The sequence below is a fragment of the Microcebus murinus genome, chromosome 8 (genome assembly GCF_040939455.1).
Source record: "Microcebus murinus isolate Inina chromosome 8, M.murinus_Inina_mat1.0, whole genome shotgun sequence".
Classification (NCBI taxonomy): domain Eukaryota; kingdom Metazoa; phylum Chordata; class Mammalia; order Primates; family Cheirogaleidae; genus Microcebus; species Microcebus murinus.
This window is the reverse complement of record NC_134111.1, coordinates 93,615,396-93,622,154: the sequence shown is the minus strand read 5'-3', so window position 1 is coordinate 93,622,154 and position 6,759 is coordinate 93,615,396. Positions and strand designations below refer to the sequence as shown.

Sequence of the window (6,759 nt, the reverse complement as noted above, 5' to 3'; positions counted from 1 at the left end):
ATAATTAAGTAATTTACTTACATCTAGGGTGGGTCAGTTAGGAGTCCTTGTTTGCAAGCAACAGAAACTGAATCTGGCTAAAAAGTAGAAAAAGCTCACAGAAACAAAGAGTCCACTGAGAACATCTACTTAGAAAGGCTAGGGAAGCTCTGAGATCCAGACTGGAGGAATTTCTAATCTTCATCAACCGGGATGAGTCAGCTCCAATTACTTTCTCTACTACTTTTGAAATTCAAAGTACTGGGAGGGAATCCAGTTAGTTTGGTCACCAATGCAATAGTCCCAGAAACTAATTGTATAAGTGAACTGTTATAACCAGTCTCCTTTCCCCTCGTTGAAACACTCTTGCATAACAACATTTGTATCTTAATGTTGTGTAACAAGTAACATTATGGTGTAATGTCTTTTAAATAGGGCTTAGATAAGAGAGAAACAACTACCATTATCTTACTACCATAACATCCGTCAGTCTTCCAGACAAAACACCATCACAGTTTTTACTTAAATACAAGGTCATACTGTTTGGGTGCATGGGGGAGCAGTAGAGGTGAGGTAGAAAGAGAGAGGACACCTTCACTTCCATTCCTAACAAAATGGTGCATAGAACAGAAGTAAATCCACTATCAAAAGATGGGGCAGGGGTGTGAGGGGGAATAGATGCTGGGTGGCCACAAATCCATCAATGTTCATTCCACTGGGAGAAAGTATGGAGAAGAGAGGAGAGAGCTGTGGGCAGTCAGTAGCACGGTGCCCAGCTATGGAGCAAAAAATGGGCAAAACATGAAGGTCAAATGCTGCCAAGGGATCAAAGGTGATGAAAGATGATGAAAGGTGATGAAGAATGATGAGAAACTGCTGGGGTTGGCATTGCAAACTATTGGTGACATTCGAGAGAGAAGGAGGGACACAGGAAGTGAGGAAGAGTGGGAGGGGAGCACAGGGATGGGGATAAGAAAATGAATTTAAGAGACTCATGGAAGGAGAGAGGAAGCCTCTATTGTTTGGTCCTAACAGGAAGAAGAAGAGCGAGGAAGGGATCACTACCACACTGATTCTCAGAATCTGGCTCTTCCATCCCATCCGGTCAAATATAAGTAGAAAATAATACCCAGCTCAGCACTTAGTAATGTCTTTTCTCTGAAGCCTTTGGTGAAAAGTAGTGACGACAATAGGAAAGTGCAAATTGCTGCTCCAGTTTAATCTGTTTCAGAAGTTACAGAAAGAGGAAATTGGATTCATCTGACAGCCAATTTTAAAGGCAAACAAGACATATACCTTTTATGATCTAAAAACAAAACAACAAACAAACAAAAACCCAAATGCAACATTCCTGGAAACTAATTGTGTAAATGAACTGTTACAACCAGTCTCCCTTCCCCTGGTTGAAACAATCTCACATAAACAGCATTTGTATCTATAATGTTGTGTAACAAGTAGCCTTATGGAGTAATGTCTTTTAAATAGGAGTTAGATGGGAGAGAAGCAACTACCATTATCTTATTATCATAATATCGGTTAGTCTTCCAGACAAAACATCATCCCCCGGTTGGGAGCTAAGGACAGTTTTTACTTAGATACAAGGTTATACTGTTCGGGTGCATGGGGGAGCAGTGGAGGTGGGGTGGGGGGATTTTCATTTATTCCAAGGCACTCAACACTGGACCTCTTCCAAGAAAGGAAACAAGACTAAATAGATCATTTGTTTTATTCTGTTTGGGCATTTCTTGCGTTTCTCCCAACTGCGGCTTATGGACACAAAGCCAAACTCAGAGCCTGGCTGGAGCTGGCTAAACTCCAGGTCAAAGGAATAAACAATTTGAAGCTCTATTTGAGGATTAAGGCAAACACACACAACTGAAGGACAAAATGAAATTCTGCTGTGAATACGAAGTTGCAAAGAGCGAGTCAGGTAGGAGTGTTAAACGATTTGGATCTCTCACATAAAGCCGCAGTAGAGGTAGGAGGGAAGTGTCGATTGGATACACAGCTGCAAGAAATGCATTTCAAAAAGGGTCACATATTGGAGGAGGAACAGGCTGCTTGTGGGCACCGAGGTAGGAAAACAACTTCTTTGGGACAGCCCCCTAGTGACGGGTATCAACGAGCCTGGTCATTTGAATGTCATGGAAAGTGTAGCTTGGGTTATTGCCTCTGTCTTCTCTTCCCGGCATCAGGAAGGCCGGCCAACGCCAGCCATGCACACTGTGTAAGAAGTATAGTTGGTATTCCCAGCATATCCCACTGGCAGAACGGGTCTTTGTCTCGGATCACTTTTCTTTGGGAGACATCCTTCATCAGCCCCATCCAATGTTGGGAGAGAGAAAGAAACAGTGGCTGGGCTTAGTTTACCATGTTAGTCAACACTGCGTGCTGTCTTCTTTCAGAATTGACAAGTCACGCACAGTATTGCTCAAAATGTTCCTTGGACAGTACTGGGGAGAACAGGGAAGTGAATGTCAGTCATGAAAACGTAAACAAAAGAAGTTAGTCCTAAAGACTTCTGAATGTCTGTTATAGATGAAGAATCTAGACCCTATTTATACTCTACTTGGGAAAATCATAAGGTTTTTTATTTCCCCTGGAAAACATTGGTTCCATTAAGAGACTGAAACACTTTAAAATAATGTCTGTGCATTTCTCTTAAAAACCGGTTTAACTTTAGAATAACTTTACTAAAAGCTTAAAGTTATAAATAATTAACCAAAGTGTTTGAAATCTGAATCTATATACCAATGTTGTGATATTATACAATAATTTTGCATAATGTTACCATGGAGGAAAGCTGAGCAAAGTGTACAAGGGACCTCTCTGGGTTATGTGTCACAATTGCATGGGAGCCTATAATTATCTCAATTAAAAATTCTATTGGGGGGCATGGAAAAAAAAAGAAAAAGAAAAAATTCTATTTAAAAATGTGATTGAGATAGAAATGAATACAGGGAATCTGGCAAGCCTTCATTATCTGGCTTCACCTGCATTTCCTGATTCTAGTCTGTTTCTCCAGTAGTTTCTTGAATGACTCCCTTATATCTGGAAGAGGCTACTCCCAGCTTCCCGAACACACTGAGCAAGCTCATTCCCACCTCCGGGTTTTTGTCCCACCAAACCTCACCTGAATTTTTTCCCAGCTCCAGCTCAACTTCCCTGCCTGGACCAAGCCACAGCACTATCACTGGAGCAGTTACGAACTAATAGCTGGCTATTAGCTCACCCAGCAGCCAGCAAACGTTTATTGAGCAGCTGCTAGATGTGTAGTATGGTGGCTCCAGGTACTAGGGATGGGGACAGCTGGGGACCACATTGGGTTGCTTTCTCTTCTCTCCCTCTCTAGGAGCATATTCCAGTGAGGGAGAGTGGAAGAAAACTAGCAAGAAACAAGCAAAATAGATAAATAAAGAAGATCATGACCAGGGCTATGAAGAAAGTGATAGGTTACAGGGGAGGAAGTGAGGTTAGCTCAAGTGGTCAAGGAGAGTTTCTTAGAGGGGAGGACATCTGAACTGTGACCTAAAGCACCGGGAAGCAGTCAGGGAAAGACTCTGGGGGCAAAAAGCATTTCAAGCACAGGGAACAAGAATGAAGGATGCATACGCTGGCCCTGTAACTGAATATGAATATTCAACATGACTGTAAAATAATTGAACAGGTTTTCTTTTTGTGGACTGTGTTTCCTTCTTATCTTAGGGCCAAACCTCCCATGCTTGTTTCTATGTAAGAGGGACTGTGACACCGTCGAACTGGCTCGGACTTTATACTTTTACAAGCAATCCCTCCCGTCACACACGTACGTACGCACTGTGTGGCAGGGCCACCTAGATGCCACCGGGTGATTGCAAACCGATCTTCCCAGTCACTCTCATCAGCAGCTGCAGCCTTAATTCAGAGCTGTGTCTAAGGAAATTTACCACGTTTCTTCCTCACAGCTGGGGCCGCGGGCTAGCTAGGGAGGGCTCTGCACTAAAGGCAACATAAATTATGTCATTAAAGTTGAGCTCCGACAAACCTAACTTGCAAAGGAGGGCTGGATAGAGCAGATCCGGGTAACAGCGCCCGGGGTGGGACAGTAGTCTGGGGCCTTGCAGCGGGTCCGCGCCTCCGCCGCGCGCAGGGTCCCACCGGCTGTAGCTACCCGCTGAGAAGGGCTGGACTCCAGGACTCTGCGGGTACGTTACGCTGCTGTCACCGCAGCCAGGAATCCAGTTTTCTGGATTCCCTTGTCTGCCATCTGCTTAAGGCGACCTACTGCCGCTCTTCCGTCCCCCAGGCAGGGAAAAGTCGGCTCTAGGACACCCCATAAAGCGCCTCGAGGGGTGATCTGCCCCTTCCCGGCTGCGCCCTGGCACCGTTAGTTATTCCAGCTCCCGGAGGGGTGGGCGCTGTCCCAGGGCGCCCTCTGTCTCTCCCACGGGGCAATCGAGACGACTTGTCCTGCGTCTTAGGGACGCGCCACGAGCCCTTATATCCCCCCAGCCACCCCCCACACCCATTCAGGCGACCCACGTGCAGCGCGGCCCCGGCGGGCCCGCACCTCGGGGCCGGCGCGTCTCCCAGGCGCTTTCGGGGCGCTGCCCCGCGACGGGGACCCCTGGGGGGCAGCATCCGAGAGGTCGCGGGCGCGGTGGGGGCGTCCCGGAGCCCGGGCGCGGGGACGCGGCGGCCCGCTGGCACACAAAGGAGGCGGCGGGAAGGCGGGGCGGGGCGGGCCGGGGGCGGGGGCGGCAGGAAGGGGCGGGGGCCCGCGCGGCGCCGCCGATAAAGCCCCCGCCGCCGCGGCCGCCCAGCTCGCGCTGTGGGGCTGTCCGGGCTGCGCGGCGTCTGCAGGCGCCACCGCCGCCTCCTTCCCTGCCCTGACCCTGCTGGCCGCCGCCGGCTCTCTCCCTCCCCGACTCGCCCGCCCCGCCGAGACCCGGCTCCGGCTCCGGCCGCGCCGCCCTCCGCGGCCGCCACCTGGGGATCCGAGCGCGAGGCGGTGAGTACGGGCGGCGCGGTCCCGGGCGCGGGAGGGGCGCGGCCGGAGCTGCCCCCGGCGCGGGGACGGTCCCCGGGGCTCCGCGCCGCCCGCGCCGCGCCGCGACCTTGCGCCCTGCCGGGAGGCTGCGGGACGGGCGGGACCCGGGCGCCGACGTCGAGGCGGAGGGAACTTTCTCAGCCCCCCTCTGGCTGCCTCGGCCGAGGCTGGGTGCGCGCGGGGCGCCTCGGTCCCGCCCGCTGGGCGCCCCGAGTGGGACTCGAGCAGGGCAAGGCAGGGCGCGCCGGCTGTGGGGTCCAGGTGTGCCCACACCTGGGAGCCCCGGGGCCAGCCGAGAGAGTCCCCGAGGCCGGCGTGGCCTCTATCTGTCCATCCGCGCTGGCGCCCATGACCCTGAACCTGAGGTACCCAGCTACTCGCCGGCGTCCCCTACCCCGTACTTCTGCCTGTGTGCCGCCGGGTAGGGAAAGACAAACGGACTCTTCCTTGTTACCCCGGCCTGAGCAGGGTGGAGGTGACCGGTGGTTTGGGGGAGACCCCTAACCTTGGCCTTGGGCAACCGGTTTAACCCTATAGAGCAGGTCATTGCTATTGTCATCGTCTGTAAGAATGGGAGTTGTGAGGCTGCTTAGTGACTACAGGTAAAGTGAAAGTACAGGACTCGGAAATTCTGGGCAGAATTAGGTGTTTAATTTGCCCACAAACTGAGCAGGGAGGGAAGGCTTCTATTACATAAGACAGCACTCCACCTTCAGGTACTGGGGAAGATGCTGTTGAGGGTTTTAGTGTTTTAATGAACGAAACACAGTCTTTGTGTGTGTGTGTGGAGAAATCTCAGATGCTGCTGTGTCTTGCTTTGACTACTTTGCAGAGAACGTTCTTATATTCAGCATCCACATAAAAAGGTGTTTGAAGGTTTAACTTCCTCTTTCAAGCTAGAAAGCAGTTTACTTCTCTGAGCTGTGCTGGAACAATTTATGTGATAATTTTGCACTTTGGAGATTTTATATCAAAAGTTGAGCACAGAGAACTGAGAGAAATGTCAACATTGCTAATTTGTGTATCCTAAACCACACTGAAAATTCAGAGTATTATCTGCATATCTAAATAAGTAATTATTTGCTGTTTGAGATACTTCATTAAAGTTTTTGGCTATGCAAATGAAAGTGCTAGCCAGAATAATCTAAGGTTTCTTTGAACACCCAAGTCTTGATTCTTTATTCAAATAATGTTTGAAAATATTGTACAGTGCAGGGCAATTACTGAAGGTCGGGAAAATGTCATCCATCTTTTATTCTAAAAACTAAATCTATGCAGAAAATTTCTACCTCCAATGAACTTCACATATTAGTGTAATTTAAAAATTACTCAGTCTCTAAAGGACATTAATTTTCAGTCCCTCGCATGGGGATGAAATACTAGTCAGAGATTGTTGGAGGTGGTAGAGTCGGAAATGGGGTGGTGACCTGGCTGGATCCTTAGCTCCACCTCCGTGTTGCCATCTCTTCCAGCCATTCCTTCTCCCACAGCAGGGGGACTTTGGCTCATGGCCTTTTTCTCCTCCTCTTGTCTCAAAGTCCTTGTGGGGGATCTAGAGTCTAGATTCTCACTTCCTTGATCATCTCAAATCCAGCGGCCTCCACCCACTCCAGCTACTAGTCCTCTACATCGAAGTCTCACTCTCTCCCAGAGATGCTCAACTTCTTCTTCTTTTTTTTTTTTTTTTTTAATGTATTTGTGTTTTTTTGAGACAGAGTCTCATTCTATCTCCCCAGCTAGAGTACAGTGTC

General features: G+C 49.3%; 1 protein-coding gene across 1 annotated transcript in view; it reads left to right on the top strand.

Moving 5' to 3' along the window:
* Window positions 1-4,767: 4,767 nt before the first annotated feature.
* SERPINE2 (serpin family E member 2) overlaps window positions 4,768-6,759 on the top strand; it is a 57,002-nt gene continuing 55,010 nt past the window's right edge. The window contains exon 1 of the mRNA XM_012761072.3: window positions 4,768-4,969. The gene's annotated coding sequence lies outside the window, so the exon portion shown is untranslated. The remainder of the gene's footprint in view (window positions 4,970-6,759) is intronic.